We start from the raw sequence: 19541 nt of genomic DNA on the forward strand, positions 1-19541 counted from the left end.
TACCGGGCCTTCGAATAGAATCACTTCTCTCCGCCGCTTGAGTCTTCGCAGTCTCAAATGCAAAATGTGATTTACGTTGACACAAATACCCACAGCCTCCTTCAGCCGCATCTGTCTCATTCTCACTGCACAGTTTTAAGTACCAATTTGGTACTTATTATTGAACCCAGCTTAAAGTGCAAAGAGCGATTCGTCATGCAATTCATTGCTCGAGACACAAAAGTTCACAGACATTTTATGAACTCTGGGCCTATAATAAGCAGCCGAGGGAGCACATATGGATCAAATATAAGTGGTCTCTTTCCTTTTTGACCAAAGCTGGGACTTCTTCCAAAGATTCTACTCTTTTCACCCCCCAGCAGGGGCTTCGGTCCTCATTTGTCACCTGTGCCACCGGGCCCGGAAAGGGTTGTCTGGGTTTGATTAATGGAGCGAGGGCGTCTGTTCTCACTCGGCCATCCATCAACTTTTGTGGATGTACAGCATTAAATACAAACAACATTCGCTAGACTGTCTGGCACGAGATCGGCAAGAGATGATTCTGGTTAGAGTAGGGTTTATAGTTTTTGGTAGATTTATAACTTTAGGCTATGCATTGTATTTTTGACCACATCTACGTACAATGCACCGCGTTCTCACAAGATACTTTGTCATTGTTGTCTTTTTTGTGCACTTCGACAAAGAGAGCATGTTAGCCTCAAGTGATGCATTCGTCAGTGCTCATCTGTTTAAATGTTGGTCTGAGAAAAAGTTAAAAACAGGCTGTGCTTCCCTACGTCACTGATGACTCACCCTCTGGCACCGCAGAAGCAGATGAATCCAATGGAATCCAATGAATTAGGATTAATATCATGTGAAAGGCAAATCTTGACACCTACACAGGACAAATATTGTTGCTCAGTTTTTAAATGGTCTCCTTTTTGAGGGAGAAAAGCATTTTGCAGCTACAGTATAGCAGGTTTTGAGAGCATCTCACTTGTATAAATACTCTGGAGGAGTTATTCAAAATAAAATCCTTTTTTAATTGATATGTTGTGCCACATTGTTGATTTACTTGGTAAGTAGCCGTGTAATAATGTACAGCAAGCCGTTCATCGTTGCTAAATTAACCCCGATAGGGTGATTCAATGACCGACTTAATGTACATTATCCCTTACTTAGCCTGAACCACTTCTAAACTCATGTTAGTCGCTGAGTAAAAATGATTTTCTCTGGGAAATGTTGCTCAACACAACTACAGTACAAGCTTGCTCCTCGTGAACCTTGGATGGAACTTGGGTCTTTCAAACCTGAGCAAACTTCTCATCTCTTGGTCTTTGGAGACACCATTCTCGATCACTCAACCTGTCTTCAAGTGTCCCAGATAAAGTCAACACTCCACGCTGTAGGTGCACAGCGCTGACAGAGTACTTTCAATTTAGAAAAATAATGCCTTTTTTTGCAGAAATCCTCACACATCATAATTCTATTCTCTCGGGAACAAGAGGAACGCAAAATGAGGCTCTTCTATCCCTCCTTCTTGTTTGTGTCTCACACCTTTGGGAAATTAATGCCCGTGCTGTAAATGTAATTTGGATTAATGCATCATAATCTATATGCTTTGCAATCCCTTAATAGAAAAAATAACTATATTCATTTCTGTGAGCTTGTTATTCTGAAAACTTCTGAAACAGAGGGTTACCGTGGATGGCACTTCATTTTCAAGTTGAAATGCATAAGCTTCCTTTGGGATTTCATGCATATACAATTAGTCATAAATCCTTAAACAAACTGCCAGATAGGGACAGATACCATCTCTCCTCTATCTCCAAGATGAGACAGTAGAACGGACCCTGTACGTTTCCTTGGCATGACATTGCATTAACCTCTCTCTACCTGCGAAGGATCATCTGGAGATAAGGTTACTGTTACAGCAGGCTCTCTCCATCCCTCCCTCCCTCTGCTCTATATCTATATCTATATCCATCCATCTCCCCCTCGTCCTCTTCTTTCTTTCTCCACTTTAATTAATAGTAATAGAGTCTGGGCGTATTGCCTCTTGTCCGTTCATCCTGACAGCCCACCCCTCGCTTCGGCTCCGTCTCTCTAACACCAGGCTATGTTGCAATTACATTACGGCCCAATGGTATCAGGGGGCATCCTTCGTCGAGGTGATACCGTGCGAGAAAACACCTGTGTGTTCACGAGAACCTCCAACCGGTACGAGCTGACACCCGTCTGGCAGAGCGGAGGCCTATAGAGACGGGTGCAGGCTGCCGGTTGCATCGGAGCGCTGGATGGACATGTAGGTTGGTGCCCTTAAGGAGTCACAGAATGAAGACATCATGCATGGCTTCTCTTAACCTTGAGATATTACCTTGGGCAAATAGATTTGAGTTAACATTTCCTGTCATAATCGAGCTATGAGAAAACTCAGTGTTTGTATCTCTGCGGGCTACGTGCAGAGCGTGCTAATCTGAGCCAGAGGAAAATGTTCAGTCTTTTCTTCTTCCTTCGTACCATCAGGGATTTTTGATAAAGGGATATTCTCTCCTGTCGTGCTCCCACAATATGTTTGTGTTCAGTCAATGGTGGCAGAATAAATACCACTTTTCAGGGTTTGTTAGTTTTTATTGTTTTGATTATGATGTAGGCGCATATTTCACAGCCTACTTCAGTTTTATTATTAGTTATTTTTTGATCACTTTTATGAGTTAGTGACTCATGATTGCACAACTACAAAGTAAAGACAGTACGCAAACTTCACACCAAATAGAAAACAACTATAGGGACAGGGTGGGACACTAAAGTTACTAATTTTAAAGGCCTAGTCTGACTTTTTTGTGGCTTTTGTAAAACATAAAAAGGTCTTTCTCGTAGGATTGTGTTGACACAAAGGCCACACACATTCTTTGAGACTTGTAACCTTTTGTGTTGAAAGTGACCTCAGCTACAATCTTGCTAAAACATATTCTGTTGTTGGATCCCAGTGAGATCTCAACAATACTCATGTATCTCTGCCGGTTGCAAATAATGACCAGTGTGAATGGGATTGTATTGATTGGGTTAGTAAAGCAGCTGTTGCATGTCTCCAGTGATGACAGGGTGTCTTTAAAATGACTTCATGATCAATACTGTATTTGAATTTGAATGTATTACGTTAACAAGTTGCTATGAGATCAGTTTATGCAAAATGACTTTGGGCACAGTGCACTTATCAGATTGGTGTGAAGCTTAACACCGGCCACACTCTTTATTTAAATGGCTTAAAGCTTCTTAGATTTAGCCCTTTGTCTGACGTAATGCACCGCTATCGCCGGGTGCAGCTTCACTAACCTCTGATTACACAGCTTTCAGGACCAAGCAAAGCACAAAACATTAACGTTGCTTCATTGAATCAAATGCAACCTCACGTCTCATACACTTAAATCTGGCCATACAGTGTCGCATATGAACTATGCCTACTCTTGTTTCAGCAGTAGCACATGGCGTGTTGATTTGTTTTCTTTGAGTGGCAGGGATGTAACAGAAGTGGTTGACAGTGAAATCATTAAGCTTTTTTCCAAGACGAGGCACAGAGTTTTATTAAATCATGGTTCTTATTCCTTCATGTATCATGAAGTTATTATATGCTTACTTCAACTGTTTTTTTTGTTCCTCTTGATCCTCTATTGTTTTTTCTACTGCATTGACCAGCTGCTCTGATAGGATTGCCTCCTGAATGCATTAACGCACAGATATAACTACATCATTGAAACAGTCTTACTTACCTTAACATACACTGCAAACACACATTGTGAATCTTTGTTAGAACTAGGTCAAAATGAAAAATGTATGAAGTAATGGATTGTGAAAGTGTACCTTGCAGAAAGTGACTATGACAGCTCATTTCCAACATGCACGCATGAGTCTTTTCACTGTAAAGCAAAGTGGGGGACAAAGCCCAAAAGCGAATTCTTCCATTTAGTTCATATTTCTAAAGAGCTTAACAAAGGCGAGAGAAATGTACTTGCAGTGAAGTGAAGAGCGATGATATTTTTGAAAGTGGAACTTCTCAGCTCAGGCTTACATTTCAGAAGAACTGAAGGAGAAATGTGGTGTGAAGAAAGTACTCTTCTTTGTGATAGCATTCTCCTACAAAGTTAAGGTGTTAAAAGTCTTTCAGGAAAGCAGAGTGAATAGGAATTTGACTCTTGAATCAGCTGCTGGACTGTGTTTCAACCGATTTAGTTTGGTGTTAACAAAACTGACGGCACATTTTTATCTTTCACCGCTGAGGTGAGGAGTTAGAGAGCAGGTGATACAACAGGCCATATTCAACCGTGGCAATGTAATGCAACTATGTTGAATTGATAATATTTTAAAGGACAAGAACAAATATGTACATTTAAATTTTCTGTAAACTGTAACAACACAGTTATAATGTATGTTGCACTTTTGTTTGGCTTATTTGAAGCTAAAGTACCTGCAAGATTCTTGCTGTTCGGAGTTGTATCCTCATGATTGTTTGCACTTTTTGTACGTCGCTTTGGAAAAAAGCGTCAGCTAAATGAACTGTGATGTAATTGTAAGTTATTGTGCATATTTTTTCAAAAGAAAATCATTTCTTTACAGAGGCTATTTGTGTCGTGACACTTGAGGCCTCTGGGTGAGCGTTCCCCGTGGCATTGCTTGACATGTGATTAAGGTGTTGCTCGGTGACGCGCTGTCAACTGCTGTGGTGTGCTACTGACTGGAGCATGCCATAGCTTTGTATAGCTGTTGATAGACATTATTTTCCCTTTCAAAACAAGCCAAGCTTTGACTGCTGGTCAACCTTTTCAACATTTTTGCAGCAAGCATTAGGTTTGTATTCTCTTCGGAAAGTAGAAGCTACTAGCCTGCTAATGTTAGCCCTGATTGCTACTAACCTAGATGTCAGTTTTTGGCACTGGCCCTCCAGCTGGGTAACTGTTTGGCCACCGAATAACTCAAAACAGACACAAAGGACAACACAAATAATGTTGATTTCAGTTTGAATAACATTCAAACTTACTGCAGCTAGATGCTAACTCAGAATGACGTGAAGCTATAGAATAAAAGTGTGCACTCAGCACGCATCAGCAATGACAACACCACATAAATAAGAGCAGGTGTAACACATTTTTATAGCCAGCCAGGACACATAAATAACAATCAATAAACACACTCAGATCTGTGTGATAAGTACGTCGAATACTGTCGAAAACCATGACAAAATGTATCGAGATGATCAAAAGAGCCACCGTAAAATATAAGAACAATTCATATTTGTCATAACGCTAGTTGCCACCTTCTTTATCTGACTGGATTTACCGTCATTGTACAATAGCTTGGATGATAACCACAGGCTACCATCTGGGTAACAGCCACAAATATCACACAACATATTCACCAAAACAAATATATCAGGGATAAAACAGTGTCTCACACACACACACACACACACACACACACACACACACACACACACCAGGAAGCTCGATGCAGAGCCGGTGTCTCACTGATTACAATGTGAGGCATCTCAAGGCTGCTCTCCCGCTTCTCTCAGCGTGTTAAATATTGTTATGTTGCTCTTTCTTCACTTTATTCCTCGATGCATTTTTTCCGCACAGCGTTTGGCTTTCTCACTGTGTCTCAGCCACCGTTTAAACACAAGTCTAAAGTTCATCTGTAGTCTGTCTAAGTCTCTGGCAGCTACTAATTATACAAGAGTAGCAACAGGCAGCTCTTGGCAGCGGTCTTTTAAACTTCCGAACACCACATTTACAGTATTGTAGTAATACGTTCCACTCAAAGAAAAGTCTATTTAAACCGCACAAAGTGGTTATTTCTCTTTCTTTTACACGGTGATCCAACACCTTTTAATGGAAGTCCCAGTATGTAGAAATACACTCCCTGTCCCGTTTACTTATCAATCAACTTTCAGCACTATATATAAAGATTTCAGCACTGCATGGGAATAAAACATGAGCCGCACACCCAGAAATCCATATCCATTATCGTGGCATGCATGCTTTTCATTTGTAGTATGGCGTGGCTGGAGCCATATTGATTTTCATCCCTTTCTCCGCTTTGTACGTTGTGTAAAAGCTTGTTTTCCCTCTCTGTATTTTAATTCAGCATGTTAGAAACCACATTTGAGCAGCACCTATCAATCATAGGTGATTATCACCGACGCTGTCGCCGCAGTGAACTTGGTGCACAGCTAATGATCTGTACATTTGATCAAGTCATTTTCACCATTCCTTTCATTTTCCTTGTCTTGTTAGGAGTTGTACTCACCACTGAGAACATGCTAGTCCCAGAGAGTATTATCGCGTATGAAATAATTGTGTTTCTTATTCATACTGTAGATTTAACATTTTCATTCATTTTTACAAACTTATTATTTCATATAAAATCCCTCATTAGCAGTAACATGTTATGTTATTCACAAATAACATAATAATACAATAACAAATGCATAACTTTGAGATGTGCATGTGTTTTAAACATAAGGCTGGAAACATGTGAAGCAGCACGGTTACCTTGTTGTGGTGTTTTTACTATTCCACAACATTCTGAGATCCACCTTCATTTTACCAAGCGGTGTAAATAACATATAAAACATGGGCACAGACTCACTCACACACTAAATCCTTTGCAGCGAAAGGAAACGTCAACCTCACAGGACAAATCTGGAATCACATGAAAAGGAGGCCAGCCTCTTTCCTCGAAAATGCTCGCCTGTGGAGGAATTTGCGACGACCCATTCGCTCGCCCGTTGCCTCTCCGCCTGAAAGGCTTGTGATCAAACACTACAGCAAATTAATTTTCATGCAATTGGACACTGATGAAATGTTGTAGTTGCCCTCTTTAGTAGCACATAAACAACCCACACACACACACACACACACACACACACACACACACACACACACACACACACACACACTCTTGTCCCTTTTGTCCTCTGTGTAAAAAAACAAACAGTCAATGCTGCCGGATTCATCTCTCCCCCCTTCCCCTCCCCTGACTGATGACTCGCCCCTCGTGTCTTTTGGTGTGCAGACAAGACTTGAGTGACACAATCATAAAACAATCAATTAAGCAAACCACCTCTGAGTGTCCTTCCGGGAGCCTGGTCGTATTTCCCTGCTGAGTCCTTGGTTCGAAAGATGTCAGTGCTTGTAAATAAAGGAAGCTACAACATAAAATTCACCAGGTTTGTATTTTGTTATTTTTTGGTTAAAGTGTAAGAAGTTCTCACACAAAGCCTGAAACTTGCCTTTTAGTGGTTATAGACTTTACAGCGAGATGAGCGTCACACATACGAACACAAATATTATGTGTAATACCCGAAGAAAATACCAAAATTGCACATTATGCTGCAATTACGTAGCAAAACTAAGCTAACAGCAAGGTGATGAGAAGAAGACCATGTAGGTATGCATGTACTTTCTCTGCCCTGTGTTTATTCTGAGACATACAGCTCAGACACTCAACATGGTGTCCACTTCTGCTTATCCTCTTAAAGTCATCCTGGTGAAGCATGCAGGTTTTAATTGGTTAACCACCTCACTTGGATTATCAGTGAGTCTGTCATTAGCCAATGAGGCAAGGACTGCAGCAGATCCAGCAGTTAGTCCCTTAAATTGGGTTGGCGATCATCCGCGCTCGTACTGTAATTTGCTTTTTCAGCCCATCTGGTAATGCAAGAATGCCTGCTACACGGCGCATGTCATGTTGGTCTTAGACTGGAAAAAGGTTTTTCTTAGCAGTGATTGTTAAGCGGTAAGTACACAACTTGTCAGATCCCATTGCTAGCATTTGATTTGAGCACATTGACCCTGATTACAGTGGTGGGCGAAGCAGCTCCATGCAGTGGAAGAGGACACATCTCTGTTCTCAGCCAAAAGCGCAGCGTGGTCTCTTTCACTGGCTCTTTCAATACGAGCGTGTCAATACAGCCATTGCACACGGCTGCATATGCCCCTCTAGCTTGATTCCTCCCCGACCGAATCGATTCAAGCTCTGTTTATCTCATTAGCTTGTAGCGTGTAATCAATCACACAAGGGCATTTGTTTCGGGCCTCCAACCCACTGCGTATTATAACTCAACTCCTATCCTCAGTGTGAACATTGTTCTGTCTACAGTTATCTTTAGCGATGACGCTACACTAAGCTGCATGTAGCTGAGCACAGCCTTTTGGCTTTCATTCAAATTATCCTTTTTCAATAACGCTTATTGATATGGTGTCCGTGCAGGACAAAAGACACATATGCATGAAACACACGCACGCACACACACACACCTGCACTCGAGATCACAAAGTATTGTGCTCACGACGAGAGAGTGATTAACGAGGTGATCGTTATGTCTGTGTTTGCACTACTGCATTCATTTCTTCCTTTATTTACATCCATTGTTTGAGATCCCTACATTTAAAACTGAAAGCAAAAGGAGGTAATAATGAGTCAAATGTATTTGTGCCAGAGTTGACTGAAGTTGTTGTGTACATGAATCATATCATGAAGACAGATGTGAGAGCACTAGACGCCATGTACAGTAACTGTGGTGGGCTACATACATGTGTCACCAGACAGCACAAACAATTATTACCCTGCCGCATTTTTAATGGAACTACCACTTTATCTCCTCGACAGCTCACAGTAGTAATTTGCAACAAGTCTTATACTTGTGCTCCGTTCCCTCTGTACTTTATAAAATGAGGCAGACAAAAAAAAAGACTGTCAATTGAGTCGCTCATGGGAACAAAATAACTACAATAGAATGATTCTCGTTGAAACCCTCTCAAACTGTACTAGACTTTTGAGAGGAGACAATGTAATCGGTCCCTCGGTGCAAAGTTCTGTTGATCTGTTCAAATTCACACATTCAGAAATCACTGAAGCACTCGGGGACAATAGCTGACAATTATGTCATTATGTTTAGATGGTCATATAATGCTCATCCAGAAGCAGTGCTTCAAGAAGGAACCCCATACATTTCAATGATTGCCCTCAATACGAACATGAACGTTGATTCAAAGCACAGCTTGCATAGCATTATTGCTCAACTTCTGCTCTAATAATTCCCACATTTTCAGAAATATTCAGAGCCATTATATCTGTAGTCAGATGGTACGGACCGGCTCAGTAGATATTGCCTGAGGGGCATCATGCTGCAGCCCTCAGGACTGCATATGTTAACTGCATATTAAAACCTGCTGGTTAGCATTAAGCATAGAGGAATGAGGGTGGGCATCTGTCAGTGTTTCCCCATGTTGTGAAATCAAAATGTATATATAAATAAACTTAAATCGCTATCATGAAAAGTCCATCTTGATCGTAACTGGCCGGTCCTCTTTGGTACACGAAGACGTCACTTATGAAATGATTATGATAGTGATTATGAGCATGAACAATATAAGCTCTTTATTTTGTATCTGTATTTCACAGCTTGTTCACGGTAATTAATTATTATAGCCAAGAAGCTCAACAAATGACTTCTGGCAGCAAGGCAGGTCAGACTTAGCTGCTCATTGCTTTTATAAAAAAAAAAAACTATTAATTAAAGCCCAAAGAAGAAAGCAGATAAATGTGCACGCTCGATGCTCCGGCGGGTCACCTTTATTCATTAAAACTTTTGGAATTAAATCCATTTTGGGAAATCTGTTGTATTGCCACATTAAAGAGGATTCCCCTCGTCAGGTGCACGGATCAAGATATGTCATGTAAATAGAAGCCAAAGAAAGTCATACACTGCACTGGTTCAAACCCACATTTTAATGGTATATCGGGGACAACTTCTCAGCAATCATGCGGTACAAAGGGACACTTTGCCTTCATTACCCGCGTGTAGTTTAGAGATGCAACGCTGTGAGATTGAGAGGTAATTGGCACCTACTGCACATGAAATATTATGCAAGCGACGGCAAGAACAACAACAGGCTAGCTAAGGCCTGTCATCTCGCGCTCCTCAGGGTGACACCATTTGGCAGCTCTGAGCCGCACAAACGCTGACTTCTTTTGCCTCTCACACACCTTCAAGTGTTTCAACTTCCACACATTTAATTCCACTAATTTCCGGGCATGACAGAGGTTGGATGTTTGGAAATGCTAAACCTATAATAACAATGAAGCGGAATTAAACAAAAACGAATTCCTTTCATTTCCACATTTCCGTCTGTATTTACTTTTACTCGAGCTTTTCTGCAGTGTTGGTATTTGGTCTGGAAATATAAATATACCACACAAGGAAAAAAACAATCATCAATATTTAATCTAGAGTAATTCCCTGCTGCAAATGAGTGTTTATCCATCTCACTCAGTCAAAACAGTCACAACTGCTGCCTACATTACCTCTATAACTCCAAATGGCAAAACCAGACAGCTCCCTCTGTGCCAATCCTATTTCATACTGTGTAACAAGGATGATTGCACCATGGCAGAAAATGAGTTCAGCACATTCAGCATCGATGGATAACAAAATAAAAAAAACCGGTCATGGTTTTAATAGTGTTTTCATGGGGTAGATTAGTAAATCAGATTGGTCTCAGATCTACAAAATCATTTACAAAGTGGAAGCCATAATGCACTAACCCTGGCATTTCTTCTTATTTTGCACTCATCAGCTGTTTGCAGCAGCTTACGCAACCCTGCTGGACTGAGCTGCAGGAAGTGGAAGGTGTGCACTTGTATTTGGACGTGTTGTGTAAATATAATCTACTTTACATCTCACTAACAGCCCCGTGAAGGCACTCATGTCAGAAAGTGGAAAAGGAAAATGATTTGTTTCTTGAGTTTGCACTGAGATCTCGCTGACACCCATATTGATGAAAATAGAGGATTTTATACGTAATGCAATGAGAGAAACACTGTTCCTCCAACTTCCTCCCACTGAAATAGGGCGTACGTTAAGGACGTGCTTTATTACCTCACTTGTTCCTCTTACGATTAACCGGGAGTGGAGCAAATATGGTGAACCCCATTTCAAAATCTCCCTGTGTACACACAATGTATACAACAAGTAGTCATCCAAGCATTCCCATCCAGCCCAGAGACATAATGTATGTGTGACTGACAAAGGTCCTATTTGTTCAGAACATCAGTTCTCTCCTCGTATCAAGATTAGTCAGTTGATGAATTCTGTTCCTTGGTAGCATCATTAGCACTCAAAATGGATTCCCATCAAGACCCTGCTTATTAACGATCAAGGTGTCTTGTGTAGATTGCATCAGCGATTGCATAATACTCTATACAGCAGTAGCAAGCCTGTTGCAACCCTAACCCTAACCCTGCTGTAAGGTGAAATATCAATATATATAGAGAATATCTGCACACGTTCTCTGTCTTTGTGGCCGTTTAATAATTCTACCATGAGATACAGCAACAACAGCCAACACAGCTTGGACACAGTATGCAGTCGTCCTGCAGTAGATTAAGGAGGTGAGTATGACTAAAGATGACCTTGAGCAAGATGTTGGTTGACATGCTATTTTTTTCTGAACACACTGCATCAGCTTTTGCAATACAAAGAGAAACGTATAGGTCAAGTAGTAAAAGCAGAATGATCTTGTTGTTTTTCTGTATTTTATGGGATTTAAAACTAATATAAACTAATATACTTGTTCCCTTGTTCCTCTGCTCTCCACTTCACTCCTTAGTGCTGGCTTTACTAATCCATTGTGCCAATCAGTATATGGTTTATTAGGTGCTAGAGAGTTGTTAATATATAAATGCCACTCACTTTGTGTTTATAGTTTGTTCTGTAACAGGACAACCACTTTAGGAATATGATCTCTTGTTTCAGAGGTGGGGGGGGGGGGGGGGTTTAGAGCTATGATTGAGCCCACGTGAATCTGCATAGTTTCTGTCCAAACTCGACCCGGGCCCGATCCATGGCAGCAGTTTTGAGCCTGACGCCATTTAAAAACCCAAATATTCCACTGTAAAAAAGGAAAGAAAATATAAATATATACAGTATATCTAATAAATGTCAACTGAAGTCTTTTCAGTAGGGAAACAGATCAAGTCATACGTCATTGCCATATATATTAAATACAGATTGCATAAAATCTTTCCTCATTAATGAGAGGCGGGAGTCGGGGCCCGATTAGATCCAAGCCTTTTTGAGAAAGAGTTTTGAGAAATGACAGCCCGACCCGCCGGCTTCCAATCGGGTTGGGCCAGAGAATCAAAGCTCTAGTAGGGTTTTGTCCAGTCATTGATTCATTTATCAGCTGAACCGCTTTTACAACTAGGTGAGGTTACTGAAATAATCGGCCGGCGTGTTCATGAGGTGATCCTCTCCCCCTGCAGAGTTAGAGAGACACTTAGTTCTCGTTAAAGCCGAGGGATTTACCACAAAGCCTAAAGGATTTTCTCAAGAGGGTAATTGAGAGAGCTTGTTTGCGCCTCAAAACCAGGTCTTTTTGTTGTGCCGTGTGTTTGCCATTGCAGTTGCCTAATCTGTGAGTAATTACAGCAGCTATCCCTTGAAGGAACTGGATGTTTATCAAACAGACAACAACAAAACAAAAGCAGAAAATGGATTTACTGCCAAATTCATTCATATTTGATGGTATTAGCTGTGAATAAACTCTGCTTTGGTAACTATAACACGTCAATACTGAACTTCAGGTTGAGAATAACAAGTTTGGTCACTTTTGTACACATGTTTCCTCACGTCCGACTGCAGCCTGAACAAATATGAATTTATTTGTCATATTTCTAGATTTCTCCCATGATGTAAGTAGAACACGGAGCTCACCCACAGCGTTCACTGCCACTGTCAGGTCACATCATCATCGCGTGGACAGAGTGACGAGAGGGGAAGACCTCTGTCATTATGTGAAATTATCGTCTCAGCCTCCTGACTTCACAAACCTACTGCAGCCTCACATTTAGCACCGTGCGACTCCCCCTCCCTCGGAGCTGAACGCTTGGCTGTAGACACAAGCCGTGCTATCTCCACCACGCTGATTGTACGTTCAGCTGATTTCGCCATGAAACACATGAGTCGGGACTCTTTCCGTTCACTCTCTCATGTTATGTAATTGCAACACTCAAAGAAAATATCTGAACATAGCAGAGAGCGTTTTCCTCTCTATTCTCCGTCACTGTGTGTGTGGCAGAATACAGTGTGACAGTGGGGGAGGGGAAAGCTCGAGGGCTGGGTCAGAGGCTTTTCTTAGTGCGTTAGTGTATGTGTGCGTCTCTGAGGCTATACAGTACGCTGAGTAACTGCACATACTATACGCCCGCAGTAGCGTCTCTGCTCCGTCTTTTAATCTGCAGCAGGCCTGATGAATGTGAACACAACTGATACCACACTGCCAGCTGTCCCTAATACCTTCTTTTTTTTTTCTAACACAGCAGCACTGCCCCCAGGGACCACAAATACACATAATGAGATTATACCAAAAAAAATTCATTAAGAAAAAAGGGGGGGAAACTTATTTGGATCGTGCAGCATTACTGATTGAACCAGTAAACAGCATTACAAGGCTGAGCAGCAAATCCCTGCGAAACAGGAATAATGCTGTTCATTCTATTGACACTCAGACCAACATGTTCAGCAGATGCAAAAGAAGCACTCGTTTGTTAACATGTTACAGCAACACAAGATCTGAAATACAAAAGACTGAAACCCGCTGTATTAGTGGAGCTGTTTGAATCAGCACAATGATTTATTTGTTGTCTAAAAAAACCCCCCATATTAATCTTCATTTGACGATATGAGAGTGAACTCGGGGGCTGCTGACTGGATTGAACTGAAATAGCGTCAACAAAAGGACAATCAACCATTGTGGGTCTCTTGGCATGAGCATTAATGTGATATTGAGAGGAAGGTTTTTAACCTGCTTTTCCATTGAATGAATGACGATCTCCATCTTTATCGTTTTCAGGAGTACCTTCTACACTTTCACTAAGTAATACAAAAGTGCCACAAGCAAGCTACCTGCAGACACGTCAACAAACAGCGCTTCATATTCTCAAATTCAAACAAAAACAAAGACGAAGAATCGAAACAGCACAACATCCAGTCCTTTCTGAGATACAGCGAGTGGACCGAAGAAATGGCAAACAAAGAAATCCATCTTTTATCGCACTTCAAGCGCTCCATTCCTTAGATGTTAATGCACTTGATTGCGACTTGTATAATCTCCGGTTTTCAAACTCGATTTCCCATTTAAGTGAGTGGAGATGTCCTACATAGTAATTATCTTTGGCAACCTCTGCTGAAATTGCTGAAACAAGTCAGGATGAATCCAACAGCTACAGCAGTTTTGGAATTGAACATTTAATTATTCTGTGCTGCTGGTCACTCCGAGCTACTCTGATTTACCTCGGGCAAACAACTGCTGTCCCTGGAAGAAGAAAAAGCAGCTGGAGAGAAGGCAGAGAACCTCTGCCAGCACAAGTCTGTGGAGCACAGTTTATTCTAATTCCTCTGCAGGACAGTAATGAGCCAGGATAGTGGCTGTTTTAATGGGCAGCCAGACAGATTTTAAGTGCCCGATGGAGTGTAATCCGCTGAGGTACGACAGCACTGCTGCAAGGCCCGACAGATTGATCTTAGTTCGTTTTGCTATAACTTTGCTTCTAAGCTGTTCATTAAAAAGGGCATGTATTTTAAGCTATTACTTTTGGGACCACCATGGGCCACAGTCAAACCACGCCATCACATATTTTAATACAATATAGACTTCAGGTTTAGACAGTGTTAACCAGACTGACTTATATTACACACTATTGTTAGAAGCAACCTTTACTTATTAATGTTCCCTCTGATTTCTCTCACCATCTGAACAAAATCAAGACAAAAAGGATAATAGTTCATCATGTAAAATAATTTACAGACAGTGGTGGAGGAGGACTATTACCTTCCATTCCATAGTATTTTAAGGGCCAATTATTTTTGCTTTTGCTTTGCTTTTTAAAACAACGTTTCTCTTAACTTTCTATTTCCCAAAGCATTCTCTAAGTTGCTTGTGCTACAGGAAGATATTCTGCTATAAACTGCAGGATCTGCATATCGATGCTGTACGACTTTATTTGGATGCTTAATATCTGGGTGAAAATAATTGACTAATCTAGTCCTTTTAAATAAGTGACATTTTCCAGCAAGGATTGGTAAAACTAAATCTTTACTTTTACTGTCATCAACTTGGATTAAGCATTTTGAACGCAACATCCTGGTCCTTGTACGAGTCAGCCGTTCTGCACTACATCATGCATAAGTAAAAATCATTGCGTGCTGATGTAGAACAGTACTGGTATTTTTCAAGGTACAAGAATGCAAATTATAAAAAGTGTGTGTATGTTTGCAGCAGGAAGGTGTAAAACAAGCAACGATACAACACTTACATCATACATTTCTCTGCTGTCACCATGCAAAGGCTGCTGTGGCATCACTTTGGGAAACAGTCGCGGTGGTTAATATTTATGATCATAAAGACTTACAAGTTCCCCCCCAGTAATCACTGCACTTCTTTGAGTGTGCTTTTCCAACGCCTACATTCAAAACATCGAGATGTGAGAGCCCATGTAGCCGTCTGTGCGAGTGTGTGTATGAACTACTCAAGTTATATGTACAAGAACATAGTGCACACACTCCATACTGTGGGTTGTTGAGTCACAGGGAGCCTTTATTGTACGTGATAAAGGTGATGCGTTATTCTCATGTCTGCTGCTTCGCCCCTCTGTTGCCTAAGGCTGGAATGCTCCATGACTGAATGTGCAGAGAAGTTCAGCTACCTTCAAAGAGAAACCTACAGCATGAACATCAAACATGAGTTTTTTCCCCACTGGAGTGGGGTTCAAGAACCTCATCTGTGAGCTCCTGGTGTAGGTAGACTAGCTTTACATGCACCCACACACAGCCCCACACACACACTGCCCTCTGTTTCTAAACCGCCACATCCTTGTCAATAGCTTTTTAAACATTTGTGCAAAAGTCTAATCCATGTTGCCGCATCTCATGCACATTATTACACACTGTGCATCCATGTGTGAAATGCTGCTGAGCAATCGGTGGTGAACACATGTCCCCCACATATTGACATGCAACACATTTCTACAAGATGATGTGTACACATACACCTGTGTGGACGTAATTACGATAACATTTACTGTACAGGGTTATAATGTAATGTTTAATGTGTGGTGATGCAGCTTGCTTTGTCTTTGTGTTCTAACATGTATTGCTCCACATTTCAAGTGACAAGCTAAATGAATAAAGAGTTGTGTGTTTCAGCTCTTCCTAATTGATTAAAGAGATACAATAACTCTTTGTATGCTAGTAAAACAAAAGACAACCAGAAGTTATTTACACATATGAGTTAAAAATGGTTATAACCCGTCAATATAACTTTAATGAAAGAAGCACAACTTGTCTTGTTAGTATACCTGTGTGAAGAAGAGCCGATAGATTTATTCTATTTCACACTGTACATCATGACAGAACTGCAGCCACATCATGTGTGTGTGTGTGTGTGTGTGTGTGTGTGTGTGTGTGTGTGTGTGTGTGTGTGTGTGTGTGTGTGTGTGTGTGTGTGTGTGTTTCTGGCCCCTCAGCACATTGTGTATTGTATGGCCAAGGCGAGGGGGAAACCATGAACACAGAATGAAATGACAAGCCGTCCGCTTCCATAAATGAGATCTGGATGCTATTTGCTGACATTGCCAGACTGAGCAGAAACTAAATATATACATGGTCAGAGAGTGCAGCGCTAGAAGCATGCTAACACCCGTAGGAGGAGCAGCTGGGAACACGCACAGCTTCACTGCATGTGAGCATAATACAGGCTGAGAATCGGGCGCCAGGTGTTGCTGCCTTCATGTGTGTAGAGACTGTGGAACAGATGAGGGGAAGTTTAAAAAAGGGACGAGCACATAGTTCATTCAGTTGTTTCTGGAGGAATATTGTATTTCCCAGCGTTAATTAAAAGATACACAGAAGTGCAGTGACTGGAGGTTTGGGTTCATTTACCCATAATATGTCCCAAATACACATACTCACAGCACTATGGGGCTCACTGGATTAAAGCATCAATCAAATAGCTACTAAATGGTATTCTAATATTAACAATTTCAAAAGAAATTATGGCAACAATGTTTTTGTGAAAGTCTCTTTTTCTCAGACACAGTGGCTTGATTGTGAAAGTATGAGTTTGAGAGACAGCATATTTGCCCAATATGTCTGATGTCATGATGGGTGTCAGCATGCTGTGACTGGACCAGTCAGAACTTCCAGGGAAAGTCAGGTTGATGTTTCCTGACACATGAGTAAGGATTTAGGACAGGAGCCCAGACCTTTGGCGCTGTAACCGCACTGTGCAGGATTTTCCACTGAGTCCCTGCTAACTACAAACATACATACATATATATAATCACTGAACCATGCAGTATGGATGTTGCAGTGTTACATGCATTACAAATGCACAAGACTGTTACCCAACTAATAAGGGAACATTAATCCTGCTTAATTTTCTAGTTCATTATCATAACAGACAACATATGCCATCAGTGTCTCATTAGAGGACAGAAGTGAAACAATGTACTATTGTTTCTTCTCTCCAGGACCAGGGAGTTGCTCGTGCACTTGTGCTGGTTTAAGAGAACAACCACTGCACTGCATTATTTCGCTAACAGTCAGGGCTAGGTAGGTGTCAGAAATGAGAACGTACAGCCCACTTAACTTTGACTCAAGTTTTCCTTTTCTCAAGCCAATGCCCCTTTTTTTGTTCGCTTCTGTGGACAAGTTGTTATTTTTCTGTCTGGAAGGTAGTGCATGCTCCCCAGGGTCACCAGTCAAAGTGCTCTGTCAGAGTTTAGCTTTAGAAAACACGCTCTATATGTTGTGCTATATCCCTAACCCCCCCCCCCCCCCCCCCCTTGTTTAGTCTTCATATGTTTAAATTATTTCACGTCATTTTTTAATGTGTACCTTAGATGATGAAATTCACCTTTTATGAATTTATTCTGCATTATCAACTGCACTCACTGAACTCTAATCGGACCTTGTGCGACAGCTGCTCTGCTCTTCAGTTAAGACACCATCTCTCCATCATCCTCTGAAATCTCAACAACCAAATGCTCATCATGAAGATTATCAGCAATTCTTTTCATCAGGCCGACACTGACTCTTCTCTCTAGCCCCAGCTCGCACTGCCTCTCTGCAGCATGCAACATGCACATATCCCCCGTCTCACTTCCACCGTGCTGCTGCTGCACACGCAGCGACCCAGGGACAAAGATGGTAATCTCCCCGCTGCTGTTCCAAACCTGATCAGCACAGAAATCGGCTCATCTCCATCAAGCTCATGTGCATGCTTTCAAGTGGCTTTCAGATGCAAACGTTATATCGGACCCTGCTGGCCGATCAAGCACAGGCGAGTAAAATAGGAAAATAAAGTGGTACCATCATTTTTACCTCATTCGGAGACTTCAGCGTGAGACTGCTATTCCCAGCGCATGCGGCAGAAGGACTCCAATTCATTCTAGAAATCCTGTTTTTGTCCCTGCTGTGTGTTGTACCCCCCTTCCTCTTCCTTGTCTGTTGAAAGAGAGGCAGCAGTCAAAGCATCCCTTTCTTTTATTCTGCCGTGCCAGCTGACACCCGCCTTCATGCCTTGGATGATGGAGATGAAAAAAAAAAGAAGGGAATATAAAAAAAAAAGAGAGAGAGGACCCACGCTCCCAGGATTTTCGTTTCTTCCCTTCCTTCCCTCTCTCTCCTCTTTTTTTGCGCTCAAACAAGCCGAAACAGGCGCATGAGGGGAGACGTCAGAGTGGCAGCGATGTATGTGTTTTTGCTCTGCCGCTCTTCACCTCTTCTTTCTCGGGCTCTGCCTCCCTCCCTTATCCCCTCTACCTCTCTGTGTATCTCTCTGTCCCTCTGTGATTCTCTCTGTCCGCGGCTCGTCGGTTCTCACAGAAGCAGGCTGCTCGGTCGTGACGGGTGACACGGCTCTACGCGTGCAGAGACATCTGTGAATGTGCTTATGTTGGGGGACTAAAGTAGCCTCTTAGCAGAGATTGAGACCACCCTCCCCTCCTCCCTTCCAGAGATGGGCTTTCTAATGGCATGTACCATTAACGCTCGGAGCAGGGTGGGCTGCAGCATTGAAAGGAGAGAGGGGGAGAGAGAGAAGGAGAGGGGGAGTTGCTCAGAGAGAGGAAGAGGGGGACATAAAGAGAGAGAGGAGGGAGATGGAGAAGAGGTGTTAAAGAAGATGTGGTCAAAGATGGAAAGAGAGTGTGTCATTACAGTTTTTTTTATTGTGTAATAATAATTAACTATGCATAAGTAAGTGACACACTCTACAAGCTCTACCCTTCTGTGTCAATCTTCTTTGCAGTTTACAAATGCACACACGACCTCACTGTACAGATCCTTCATCTCCGATAAAGACATTTAAAGACAACAGCTTGGGCATATGTAGAATCACTGTATAAGACAAGAACATATGTTGATTTTGGCAGAGGTGAATTCATTCTGGAAGAGCTGCAATTGTGTCACAGATAAAGCATTCCCTGGAGCATGAGTGGCT

General features: G+C 41.7%; 1 protein-coding gene across 6 annotated transcripts in view; it reads right to left on the reverse strand.

Annotated features, from left to right (window-relative positions):
- b3gat1a (beta-1,3-glucuronyltransferase 1 (glucuronosyltransferase P) a) overlaps positions 1-18999 on the reverse strand; it is a 68087-nt gene extending 49088 nt beyond the window's left edge. For all 6 annotated transcript variants that reach the window (XM_029447179.1, XM_029447178.1, XM_029447182.1 and 3 more), the window contains exon 1: positions 18422-18999. The gene's annotated coding sequence lies outside the window, so the exon portion shown is untranslated. The remainder of the gene's footprint in view (positions 1-18421) is intronic.
- Positions 19000-19541: the final 542 nt, after the last annotated feature.

Source organism: Cottoperca gobio, chromosome 13 (genome assembly GCF_900634415.1).
Source record: "Cottoperca gobio chromosome 13, fCotGob3.1, whole genome shotgun sequence".
NCBI classification, from domain to species: Eukaryota; Metazoa; Chordata; class Actinopteri; order Perciformes; family Bovichtidae; genus Cottoperca; species Cottoperca gobio.